We start from the raw sequence: 14,186 nt of genomic DNA on the forward strand, positions 1-14,186 counted from the left end.
TGGCTGCTCACGGCTTAGACAGGTGGACTCTGCGCTGGGTCAAAAGCTGGCTGGACGGCCGGGCCCAGAGACTTGTGGTGAATGTAGTTACATCCAGTTGGCGGCCGGTCACGAGGGGTGTTCCCCAGGGCTCAGTTTTGGGGCCAGTCTTGTTTAATATTTTTATCGATGATCTGGATGAGGGGATCGAGTGCTCCCTCATTAAGTTTGCAGACGACACCAAGTTGGGTGGGAGTGTTGATCTGCTCGAGGGTAGGAAGGCTCTGCAGAGGGACCTGGACAGGCTGGATCGATGGGCCGAGGCCAACTGGATGAGGTTCAACAAGGCCAAGTGCCGGGTCCTGCACTTGGGCCACAACAACCCCATGCAGCGGTACAGGCTTGGGGAAGAGTGGCTGGAAAGCTGCCCGGCAGAGAAGGACCTGGGGGTGCTGGTTGACAGCCGGCTGAACATGAGCCGGCAGTGTGCCCAGGCGGCCAAGAAGGCCAATGGCATCCTGGCCTGTATCAGCAATAGTGTGGCCAGCAGGAGTAGGGAAGTGATGGTGCCCCTGTACTCGGCACTGGTGAGGCCGCACCTCGAATACTGTGTTCAGTGTTGGGCCCCTCACTACAAGAAGGACATTGAGGTGCTGGAGCATGTGCAGAGAAGGGCAACGAGGCTGGTGAGGGGTCTGGAGAACAAGTCTGATGAGGAGCAGCTGAGGGAACTGGGGTTGTTTAGCCTGGAGAAAAGGAGGCTGAGGGGAGACCTCATCGCTCTCTACAACTACCTGAAAGGAGGTTGTAGCGAGGTGGGGGTCGGTCTCTTCTCCCAAGTAACAAGCGATAGGACAAGAGGAAATGGCCTCAAGTTGTGCCAGGGGAGGTTTAGATTGGACGTGAGGAAAAATGTCTTTCCTGAAAGAGTGTTGAAACATTGGAAGAGGCTGCCCAAGGAAGTGGTTGAGTCCCCATCCCTGGAGGTATGTAAAAGACGTGTAGATGAGGCGCTTAGGGACATGGTTTAGTGGGCATGGTGGTGTTGGGTTGACGGTTGGACTCGAAGATCTTAGAGGTCTTTTCCAACCTTAATGATTCTATGATTCTATGATTCTAGTGCCTGACATTTACCTGAGTGTTTGGTCTTGAAACATCCAATTTAACTCAACACGTGGCAGCATTTACAAACTTTTTGAATAAATGTACACAAAGAGAAATCTACTCTATTTTTTTCTCATGAAGAGTATAAGAAACTGGCTAGCTACATCTAGATTTAGTTAGTCACTGATATTTTGCCTTTCTTGTAATTGGAAAACCTATAGCAAGCATGCAATTGACACTCTTCATTGCTTTTCTCATGCATTAAGATCTCCCACATCCCTTTTCAGTCTGCTAGTTTCTCAGGTCCCAGAAACCTGATGAGGTGAAGCATCGAGAAAACAGTGGGAGCAGCGGAGAGCTCTGCCGCTGACACGATTCTCTTTGGAGGGAGTGGAGCTATTTTTCTTGCTTTGAAGCAAAAGTATCACTCGCAGTCCATATTCGATTGATAGCCACGGAGAAATATGTAACTTCTCAATCCTACTAAGAAATATATACCATATTCCAGAGGATGGCATTGCTTCCTCATACACCATCTGTTTTCTGCTAGTGGGACTACCACGATAAGCAAGAGGACTGATCAGTTCAGACGTTCACCCAGCTCCCACATTCTTGGCAAAGACTTTCAGCAAAGGTGCTGAACGTCGCTGTGTTGTCAGACTTACTTTGTTTCATCTTTTCTGAATGTGGACATCTGTCCACTAGAAACTGGACTGAGAAAACTAAAAACTATACATAACTCTTAGTACATCTGTCAGATAGTAATGACTTTCAGTCACTAATGAACTGGAACAAAACTGAATTGGCATCTGCCTTTTTCCCTTTAGTAATATAGCAAGAAAGACTTCACATGGTAGACAGACAGAAGAGAGAGTTTCTGCTGTTCAGATACCACAATGACGGGAAAGTCTTCAGAACCACACTGTGGTTAACACAGTGGTTACCTTATTTCCTTTAAAAATGGGTACAAATGGGGTTTAAGAAAAGTATACAACTTTCCTTTCCCCAAATGTATGTTTTACATTTATTTATAGATGCATTAAAAGGTCGCTAATTCATATACAGTAGATACTGAATAATTTGAAGTATCCATAGAATCATAGAATAGTTTGGGTTGGAAGGGACCTCTAAAGGTCATCTAGTCCAACCCCCCTGCCGTGGGCAGGGACATCTTCAACTAGATCAGGTTGCTCAGAGCCCCGTCCAACCTGACCCTGAATGTTTCCAGGGATGGGGCATCCACCACCTCTGGGCAACCTGTGCAAGTGTTTCACCACTCTCAGCATAAAAAATTTCTTCCTTATATCTAGTCTGAATCTACCCTTTTTTATTTTAAAACCATTACCCCTTGTCCTATCGCTACAGGTCCTACTAAAAAGTTTGTCCCCATCTTTCTTATAAGCCCCCTTGTAGAACAATAGTTAGGTATAAAAAACCCCACATTAATTTGGAGTTAAATTCAAACCTGGTAGTATCATTTGGGTCCAAAAACTGATCCTTCTCACAATTCTAGCCTTGGAACAAAGCTGTACCTGTAATGTGCTCAGAAAACATTCAGATCTAGACCGTATGGGGCAGGGAGCAAATGTCCAAAGTCTAACAGAGAGCTTTCAGCCAGCAGCATATACGCCTTTAGAGCGCCGAGGCTCTCACAAGGGTGGCCCTGTGGATACTCATCCAGATAACACAAAGCCATGTGTAAAGCACAATTTGAAAACTCAGAGCACTAATAACTTAGGTTTATGGAATGAGGTTTTACCTAACAAGATTCACTTTCCAGCTGATTTTATATTTTTCCGTAATTAACGACTGTTAGATTTAGAATAGAGTGCTTTGAGGAAGAAGTCATCTAGTCTTCTACATTTCTACTGTGTTTTGCTATTACAGGACTTAGCTCCTAAACACTACAGTAAAAGGTACAATATTTTCTGTCTAGTGTGTGTCAGGCCTTTTCTCAGTAAGTGACACTGCCACTGAACAAGCTTTCCATGTTCTTGTTTCCCCAACCTTTTGTCCAAGCACAACAGCATCATTCTTTGTGCTCAAAGAAACCCCGGACTTGCAGGCATCTCTTCACATGTTCAGTCCCATCTTTTACAATTACCAGCACCAACTGTTTCAGTCTGTCTGATCGAGTTCCACTTTACAAGCAAAAAGGGTTTCAGCTCCACTAAGACCACAAGAAGGTTGTCCCAAAACACTCCTGCTCAGGAACCACCTTCTTTTTTTTTTTGTCCCATTCATAAGAGTCTGTTTTCACTGAGTCTGATCCAGACTGGTGCTGCATTTCTGCTATTTCAAGGAGTCAAATCTTCACAGTGTCACCTTGCTCCCAGGACAGATGTCATACCAGTCAGTAAGCCCCTCCCCCAGTTGCCATTGATAGAGATATGGTGGAGAAGATGGCCATTCTCGTTGGCCATACAACTCAGAGTGTTCTGGGGAATAGGTAGACATGAACAGGAGTATTATTAAATGCATTATTGATAATATTAAATATTATTATTCTAAACAAATAAAACGAGGTATAATTTTACCTTTCTGTGCTCAGTATCCTCAGGTTTCGTCACATCAGCTGAAGATGAAAACACTGGGCTTCTTGCAACATTTAATTTCCATTGAATTGACAACAAAGCTGTGGACTTCCCTTTTATTATAGAATCGGCCTCTGCAATAACACCCTTTGGAGGAGTCCCTGAACTCATTCATCCTATATAACTTGAACTCAATAAAGTTGCACTAGGGAAGAGTTTGGCCCATTAACTTTAGTTTTCTAATGCTGTTTAGTCAATAAGCCATATAATTCCCAAAACAAAGAAGGGGAGGAATAATAATAATAGGAAACATGAAATGTCAACACAGCCTGTTCAGAAGGCAAAAAAAAAAAAAAAGAAAAGCTAAAGCAAAACAAAAATACTGAGTCAGGTCATCAGCTAGAGAAAATCAGTGTAACTCCAGTGAAATCAATTAATGATATTGGATTACACCAGGTGAAGAACTGGCATGTAATTTTCAGGTTTTTTCAGTTCCTCCTCCCCCTCCCCCCATCATAAAATTTGTTTTAAAAAAACCCAGCCTGCCAGATTTTGCAAGTTCAGTAGCCTGTTAACTGAGTAAGTAAAGATATAATGAAAGCAATAAGTGCTGAAACATCACACATGCAGTACATCTCTCCAGCCAGTCCAATTTTATGCCTAAGGAGACTGGCAGAGTTCCTGCTGCAATTCAAATCTTATGTCAAATTTATAAACTTGTTTTCTTCATTCTCCTCTCCTTTACCTGTGCCCCATCAGTCAGAGCTTATACCTGCACAAAAGGCTGATCCATCATTAAGGAGGCAGGTTGCAGCCAAATGTAAATTTGCACTTTAAAAAAAAAAAGAAAAGGAATAATACTCATGTTGCAGGGCAGGGTCACGCTCTGACCCTAGGCAATGTGCTTCTCAATCTGCAGAACACAGGCTAAAATAATGTGTCCGCCGAACAAGCAGTAAACTTTTCTGCTTCTGCCTTTTTGAAGATTCTTGGAGTTGCTGCGTCTGCCGGCTGACACTCTGTCTGTCTTTTAAAATATGAAAATCTCCTCCATATGCATTGAGCTCAGTTTTCTACTTAGCATTTCAAGAGCCCTAAGGACCTTCAGGGGAAGAAAACCCAACATTCTGAATTTTCAATTTTGATGACAATTTGCTTTCCCTACAGGATGTGCAGAAACACCTTGAAAAACTTGTCAGCTGCACTAAAGGAAATGTTCCTTGCCATGGGAATGGGGGCACATCACTTTCAACTAACTCAGGGAAAACAAGTTTGACTCTTTTATAAGAGTGGGTCATATTTTCACCTGTGCCCCGTGCTTTCCCAGAGTAGCTGAACATCTCTTTTAGGTTGTTCCAAATAAGAAGCAACAATAATAGCAACTTTAAAAAATAAAACAAAAACGTGAGTTTTGACCATGCAGCTAAAGACAAAATTTAGCCCATCCATCCATCCATCCATCCATCCATCCATCCATCCATCCATCCATCCACCCACTTACAGAGGAGTCCATTTTCAGAGCATCCAAATACAAATAAGGCTTCAGGCCATAAGCAAAAGATTGTTAATTTCTTTAAAACTAGATTGTTACAGTAAGATATATAATTTTACCTTGTCTAGGCTAGCCTCACCTTGCTTTAGAGTCAAGGGAAGGAGACAGTAACATTTAAGAGCAATATAATCACACTTACCTTCAATAATTGTGTGAGGCTGGGATGTGCCACTGTCTGCAAACCCGTTTTTCTCCAAAAATTGTAAAAGAAACCTAGGTGGACTACTTCTATTAAACACTGCTCTTATAAGGTAGTATTAAATGAGGTGGATCCCACCCTTAATTTGAGATTTATGTGTCTTCTCTGTAACCACCAGATCACTAAAGGGCACATTGTAAGTGTTAGTTCCGTAAGCACCAGATAACATCCAAAATGTTCGGGGTGCACTGGGTTTTGTTGCTTCCATGCCACAGATGGGAGGTGCTGAGGTACAGGGAATAGAAAGTTCAATTTTTTCTTCTCTAACTAAAGTTAATGACAAAACTATAATTGACCCTAAAGGGCTCAGGAACAAGTTGTATGGGCTGACTGCTCAGAAAACCCAAGGTTACAGAATTCCAGATGAAATCACTGGATTTTAGTATTCTGGATGCTCAGTATTCAGCCTTCATTAGCTCCTGACAGATGAACCACGAGCTGAGTTAGGAACAGGGGAGATAAGCCTTGATTTCTGGGCTTGTTTTCCAGCCATTAGACAGCACTTATCTTTAATGTGAAACTCCTACTTTTAGAGATTGGACTGATGACAATTGTTTGTTTTGGTTTGGGTTTTTTTTTTATATTACCAGTATCTCCGTGTTCTACACGGGCTAGACAGGACTGCATGAATTCTAACATCATTTAGTATTTCTGCTGCTAATCCTAGTTTAGCCTTGACACAGACAAATCTGGTATTAAGCAAAGGAAGATGTTGCATAAACACAGTAAATGCTGCCTCTTTTCCTTTCAGTGGACTCAGAAATTCACACCAAGGCAGTCAGTTAGCATATGCAATTTACAGCACAGAGTATTTAAATGTTTTAAAATGGAAGGGTTCATTACAAATGCCTTCTCTAGCCTTTTGTCCAGGGTGAGATGCAAATACAGCAGTGACTGATAAAGACAGACATGTAAATGAATATGGATGTTTGCATAAACTGTATTTCTTTGCTGTTGTGGAACGAATTCTGCTCTTAGTTACATTTCAGCATCTGCTATTGATTTCAGCGTAGTTATGAGTATGCAGCTGAAGACAGGATAACTCCATCCATCCACCTATTGACTGATCAAACCACATTTTTTATTATGGATCCCATTTCCATATCGAAGTGAAGCAGGCCTTGGTCTCAAGGGCAAGCTATGCGGCATCGTTGCTGCAGCCCCGTGACACGATATGGGTATATGCCTCACCCTAGTGGGTGCTCCTGTTGGGTACCAAGGGACTGAAGTCCCCCGTGCCTCTCTACAAAATACTGAGGGCCAGATGGACACCAGCAATTAGAAGTTTGTTATTTTCTTTAAAAAAGATATTTAATAAATAGTCAAAGCTCAAAAAGCAAGTTGAAAACTCATAATCAATTTTGTCATTCTTGCTTTTCTTTCTTAATTGTAGGAAAAAATTAATCACTTTTCTCCCACCCTCTGATAAGACTAGGCTTTTGCACTCTATTAACCCCAGGGGCTAAAAGATAGACTGTTTTCTAACAGGTGAATTAGTGCTAGATAGCATTACTACAAATGCCAAGTCATTAAACATGTAATTGGATTTTTTTTTTTTTTGCTATCTTAACTTTTCTACATTATAAAGGATCTTTACAAATTAATGACAGAATATGAATCTGCCCTGAGAGCTATTTGCCCATTAAAAACAGGCATGAAAAAACTCCCATCCCCATCACATGAAGAACTATCCCACCAATTTCCAATTACTTCTGCCACTGACAGTTCACTGGACTGTTAAGTTATATTTTGCACCATGCTGCTTAATGTGGTTAAGTCAGGCAGGTATTTGCTACTCTTTTTTTTCTTTCTTCTTCTTCTTTCTATTTTTTTTTTCCCTGATTGGGAAGCAATTAAGCTATGTCACTAATGAAAAAGCAGAATTTTAGTACTATAAAAGCACAGTTAATTTAAAGATGAATCCCTGGCAATAACTAAATAAATCCTCATAGCACCCTGGTCCAGAAATGTTTATGGAAGTTTATTCAGGACCTCCAATAAAAGCCTTTCCTATGGCACTCGCAGATACTCTGAGGCAAGAAGCCTTAGTAAAAAAAGCTAAAGAACTTACATCTGTGTTGGGTAATGACAATGATAATATTAGTGATAATAGTAATAAGAGGGAGAAGGATTCGCTGTGGAATTTTTTTTTCTTCCATTTGATGAAAACCTTCAATTGAAAATTCAAGAAAAGATTGACAAATATGATCACTTATGTCAAGGACTGAAAACAAAAGAATCTAAGGCTTTAGAAGAGTAAGCAAAATACCACTGATTCAGAGTGCTTTGAAGCTCTGTGATGGGGAAATCTAAGTGGCAGTGTGTACTAGCTTTATTATTAGATGATGGAGCCTTTAAACAGAGTTGTTAACGGTATCACCGGACATTGACTAAAGCAATGAAGCATCCTAAGTTCATGGATGCTCCTGTCTGAGTTAGAGCTGCTGGTGCGTTGCGTTCTGTGTGTCTTGTGCTGTTTTACTTCTCACATACAACCTCCTTGAGGTGCTTGTGACGGATCTATTAAGGCATCTGCTCTCCGTAGGTTGGTGATTAAGTAACACACAATTCTGTGAACTGTTATATTCAATCTCTATGATTTAAGTGGGGATATTTATTAAATAAAAAGTAATCCATCTCAGCATAAACAAGGGTAAGATAACCAAAATGTAAATGGACTTTATCAAAACATTGTGTCGGATGTGGATCTTTCCTTCAGGTTGCTGATAGGATCCCTTTTGAACCAGTTCGGTGATACCATTCATAAGCTTTGGAGGAATTTTAACCTAGCCATTTCTGCTTTGAATAGGGAGACCATCAGTTTTTACTGAGAAAGGGAAAAGACCTGGGCTTTCTAGATGTTGTGTGGTGTCTGTGATTAAAGTGATGCAACTAAAAGAAAGGTGAGTACAAAAAATTTCTAACAGGAACTTGGAGGCATGAATGGCCACAGAAAGGCAAATCCAAAGCGGAGTGGGTACAGAGGACTATTAAAATGAACAGGGGAATAGAGAACCTATTTTATGTGGAGAGATTAAAAGAGACTGAGCTTTTAAACCAAAGGATGGGAGTCGTTACAGTTTGTTATTACTGTTTAATTATCTTTCCTCATGAGGGAAATCTCTGGAAGGAGGAAAAGATACTCAAGTTAAAGAAAAACAATGAAAAATGCAGATAAGTACAGATAAATTGCATAGCTGGGTACAGCTGTCCTCTGGACGGAGAGTGCTGGAAGCACCCAGATACCACTTTGAAGCATCCTCTTTGAACACCACTATATATTCTGGAGTATCTCCTTACCACATACACTCCACATATATACTTCAATGTGTCCTAATAAGTGTCTTCTTTAGAAGTCCAAACTCCAATAAGTCTCTCAAGCAGATTAATGCAGGGATATTGCTGGATGGGGTGATGGAAACAGCAACTCCTTCTGCGCTGGCCAAAAAGCAGATTTACAGGCCTGATGCTTTGCACTGGAACTGCTACATCTGCAGCCTGTTTCATTTGCCAGACTTTTCCTTTCTCCATCTTCAAATCTCTCACTGAAGTCCACTTTGATAGTCTCAAAATTTACCTTGGCGCTCTGACTCTGAGGATTTAGTTTGGCTTACCCAACTAAACAGGAAAAATAACCAACACATTAATATGGTAAAATGCATTTTCTCCTCTTGTTGCTTTTCCTTTCCTTATATGTTGTTCTGGCTCCCTTGGCTTCTAAGATCTAAAGACAGAGGTTTGAGATCAGCTATTCCTTCATTTTTAACCTTGTGCTTATTTACACTGGTGTGATTACAAGGTAGAATATATTGCTAAACTAAGGGGACATGATTTAACACCTCTTTTCGGTGTTCAGAATGATTTAACAAGGCTAATCATTTCAAAGATGAAATGAAGAATTACTGTTTTAAATGCCCATGTTCGGTTCAAGCACCCCATTGCTGCTCTGCGGAGCTGTGTACAAATAGTATAATTTAATAATGAGTGGAAAACCTCCTGCTTCAATCTGTAAATTAATAGTTGAAATTTACTCTTGCGCAGACAGCCGGTGTCTGGGCCAGTTCACACCTGGCATCACATCAGGGCTTCTGTGAAATTCAAGTGGGCCGCAGGCTTTGTGCTGGGTTTTTGAGCAAGGCTATTTTCACTCTGCAACGAGCAAGTGCAGTCATATGTTTCAATAAGGGACTTATCTGTTAGCATGTGAAAATGTTACTGCTAATTTTACACCTTGAAAACAAATCAGGGTTTCACAGTTCGAAAGCAGAAACCAACCAGCTATAAACCGTCAGATTGACTGGGATCTCAGAATTGAATAGGTCTATTTGTTCTAACAAACAGTTAGGCCATTAAATTGCAAAGCCTTCCAGTGTTTGTCCAGGTAAATAAGGACACATCCAAATTGATTATCTGTTGTTCAGAGGTAATGATACGTAATAAACTATTTGCTTTGGGTAACGTAACAGAAATGTGCTTTAGTGCGCAGATGTGCAGTATCTTCCAGTGTAAGAGCAGGATCTCCCCACTAGTTTAGCTTCAGTCCAGGACTCCATCACACCCTCCTGTCCCCCACCCCTGCGGGCAAAATGCATTTGCCTGATAAAACAAACACGTACATTTTGCTTGCTCGATAACCTTATGTGATGCTGCTGCTTCTGCTGATGGGGATTCCTCAGAAATCTGCATGTGGGTACATCTGCAACTCACAGAAAAAGACTTCAGGGACGTTAAGGCTGATCCTGTTCTTTTCGGTGTCATTATACTAATTTGAAAAAAGAATATCTGTCATCACAGATGTCAGATCCACTAGCTGCCCAGCAATAAATCTTGTGCTCATGTCAAAATGTCTCCAGCAGAATTTCTAGGATGAAACTTCACAGCTCAACATTAGGCAGCAATTTATAATAGACGATATAAGCAGCATGAGCAGTATTCTAACTGGAAAAGGGGTAATCTCTAAATTTTGTCGAATGGGAAGTAGTTAAATGATTCTTGCTTTTCTCAGTTAGGAACTTAACTGACTTTTTTAAACTGTCATATAAGAATTCCTCCCATGCACGCATTCTTGGTATCTCCATAGTTAGACTATGGCTACATGCAGATCTGGCTGGAAACCTCCAGTGTGGGGGAGAGGGAATAAGCAGCTGGGACCGAGAACCAGGGACAGAAACATTTTCCAGCAGCAGCAGGACCTTCTTTATGGGATCCTGCTCCATCGCTTGTGACAAACACCAAACTGAATGTTTGTGGGGACAAACTCTGAGAGGGTAATAACCCGTGCTGAGGCAGTGTGAGAATGATAAATGTTTTATTGTCTTTATTTTTCTCACATCACTTGCCAGTTAGACTTACAAGGTGAAACTAGTAACCTTCTGTGGTGGAATTTGTCTTGCCAAATTTTAGCTGACTAAAGTATTGAGTGGGGTAGTGTGCGTAAGTAAAACACTTGAATTTAGACACCTAGGGATGTTTATGCCCAGATTGGTGTTTAAGCTGTCCTTACAGCTGCTAAGGAGCTGGTCAGCACTGCTGGTGGCTCCTAGGGAGCTATTGGAGCAGTCCTGGTGCCTGCTGTTGGGTGAGCAGCATTGTCCCCTGGCTCCACGGGCTGCACTAACAGGTCTCCCCTGCACGTAAGGAGAGCCTGGGCATACAAGGACTCAGACTATCTGATTTCAGGCCCTTTGAGCTGCTGTTAGCACCCTCCGGCCCTGGGCTGCCAGGCAGGGAGAGGGCAGGTCTCCTGAAGGCTCTTTCATGCCTCGGGGAGCTTGACCAACGCTGGAGGTCGACAGCCAGGAACTGAATCATGGTCCAGGGGCCTCACCTGACCTGCATCGATGAGCTCCCTCTGTAATCAGGGGAGAAGACAGGTGTCTTAAGCAACATTTTCATTTCATCTCTCATAAATGCCTATTTTAGGATGATACAAAATCTAATTTCTCACAAACAATTATTTAAAGGTGACTGGCTATGACTTACATAACTAACATTTGGAGCCTTATGCTAGAAAAGAATCACATAGATTGGTGGAAAGGAGGAGGTCACCTCTACCTGTTTATGGTGTAACTTTGCTGATATCAGGAGAGCAACACCGTGGGTACATTTAACCAATGTCCACTGAAACAGAAAGCATGATAACTAATCAAACAAGCGAACCAGGCATTACCTCTCAGTGATCATATAACAGATGGCAGACAATATGGAAAGGGGAACACACAAAGAGAGATATTAATTTAAGACAGACAGATAGATGGAGCAATACTTTCAAAAGTAATAAATGGCTCAAATTGAAGGTCAATTCTCAAATGCATATTCAGAGACGTATGGGTTGAGCTCTTAATGGAAAACTTTTTTTTTTAAATACAAGGAAATGAAAGATCATGCATTGACAGTTATTTTCTATCTGTAAAAGAAAAAAAGGCACAGCTACATTTTTCCTGAGCCCTTTTTTCTCTGAAGTTGCTAAATATTGCAATGCTTCCAGTGGAACTGAGACAAGATGGGTAAAAAGACATGAAGATTTTGTTTTATTAAAAAAAAAGGGAAGAATAATAAATGGAAGAGTCTTTCTTTTTTCTTTTTATTTCATTTCAGAAAATGATGAGACTAGTTCATCTCTAAAAGATACAGAAATCTGAATCCGAAGATCCTCCAACAACAGTAATGCAAATATATTTCTAACCACTAGATGGTACTTAAAGCACAGGGTTGAAATGAACTGCTCTACTGTGAGATGTATAGTCAGGGTACCTGTGTCAGAGGCTTGGTGAAGTCGAGGTTGGTTTTATTTTCCCCATATCCAGGAGGGGAAAAAAAAAAAAAGAAAAGAAAAGAAAGAAAAAAGACTAAATCTCTTCTGTGCCTTTTTTGACTTAAAAAGAAAAATGGACATGGCAAAAGTGTTCCTGATTAGATTGGTACAAAAAGATGATGCATTCTTTCTGGATGAATCAGGAGATATGAGGTTCTGTCACTCTTTAGATATAGACCTGAAATACTAAGCTTAAATTTATAGCCTCTTGAATGAGCCACAGGACTCTGTTTACTCATAGAGTAGAATTGGGTGCAGTTCCAGCAGTTCTTCTGTGTGATCAGTTACTTTATCACCTTGATCAGTTCAGAAGATACAGTAACTCTCTTTTTTAATACATCTGACTACAGTAGATCCTTTATCAACCTTCTTTGGATTTAATCACTTCTGGGGCAGGAATCCTCTCCCCATCTCTCTCTTTCACATGCATGCAAACACATGTCTGTACACCCATAAATGCCTGTGTGTTACTTTTTGACTTTTTGTGATTTTTATTTTTTTTCTGGGGGAAAGGCTGGAAGAGATAGGGAGCAGGATCTAGAGAAAAGATAGCTCACTTGCAGCTGCTCCCTTTTTCCAGCTCTAGTTTTCAGAAAGGACAATCTATTTCCAAAAGTGACGAGTGGAAAAAATTTCCATCTATAGGAACGATATTGCAGTGGAAATTTGAAAATGTACCTTGGTGGCAGATTTTGGACTTTTGGACCAACTTTGAAGCATTAGGACTCAAAACTGTTATTCACCGTGTGCTGGGTGAGCTCTCCCATTCCATCCCACACTCAATAGGTTTTTTTCTGGTGCTTTGGTTTGGGTTCATTCCCAACGTAAATTTTTACAGCAGGGAGCACTGGAGAAGCCAGTGAGATTTTCCAGGAAATTGCGAATAACAAATATCTCCCTGTAGTTCCTCCCATTGAACACCCTGTTGTGCAACTGAGAGCATTTCTTCCTGACCTCTTCTGCCTATAAACTGTCCCCGGAGGTATGCAGATCAATACTGTTGCCTAATGTACATGAAGAGGTTAGTCTGACTCTTATTCTTTAAAAAAAAAAATGCTACTAGACCTTTTCTAAAAGTATCTCAGATGATTTGTGTCTGAGGTATTCTGTGCCATTGAGCTCTAAAACCTCCAAATATTTGTTTGGTATCTCTGATTATCCAACAAAAAAACCCCAACAAACAAACAATCCTGCTGTATCTTTATACAAACAACCATGAATGACGTTAAGGTTGGAAAGGTGCATCTAAAAATGTTATAGAGTGTTAGACCATCCAGAGAGTTAGTAGGGAATGGCTTTGTTACCAAGGCCTAACTTTTCTTTAGGAAAAGGTGAGTCTCTGTCTGCTTCTTCATAATCCTTTGCTTGTCTATGACAAAACCAACAATTTTGGGCCTGATCCAAAGCTCCTTGAGCACAGGACAAGTTCTCCCTGAGGACAAAGTCCATTCATTAGCTTCATGGCAGCCCCTCTGAGCAGGAACTTTTTCCACAAAAACAAAGTTTCAGGAATAGCTGTAGCATTGATCTCATCACTGAGATTTGCTCTTGCATAATGGCTTTGCACCAAAGGGCTTGGCTTTGGTAATGAGTCCACGTGCGAAACCTTTGACTGTGAGTTTTACTCTGCAGTTCCCGAGTTTGACTAGCTGCTGGCTGGGAGTTACTTATTTTCTAGAATCAAGGTTGTTCAGATTGTAAAGGTTGTTCAGGTTGTTCAAGAAAACTTCTGAGCAGTTTTTATTTTGTTCTGTGGTGTTTTATAAAGATGGACTACAGCATCTTCAGAAGTCACACACTGGTTGTATCTATTGGCCAGATGTGTCCTATAACATGGAGGGGATTAAGGCATAGGACCTGATGTAAGCATGCTTGAAAACACTTCGCTCTTTCTTCCAGTTGGTAACTTCTATTTCATTGGTTGCAACTTGCCTCCAAGTCCCTGAAATCCCTTTCCAATTTTTTTTTTTTTTCCAGAACTGCATCGCTCCTAGCTTAGCCATG

Source organism: Aptenodytes patagonicus, chromosome W (genome assembly GCF_965638725.1).
Source record: "Aptenodytes patagonicus chromosome W, bAptPat1.pri.cur, whole genome shotgun sequence".
In the NCBI taxonomy this organism is placed as follows: domain Eukaryota; kingdom Metazoa; phylum Chordata; class Aves; order Sphenisciformes; family Spheniscidae; genus Aptenodytes; species Aptenodytes patagonicus.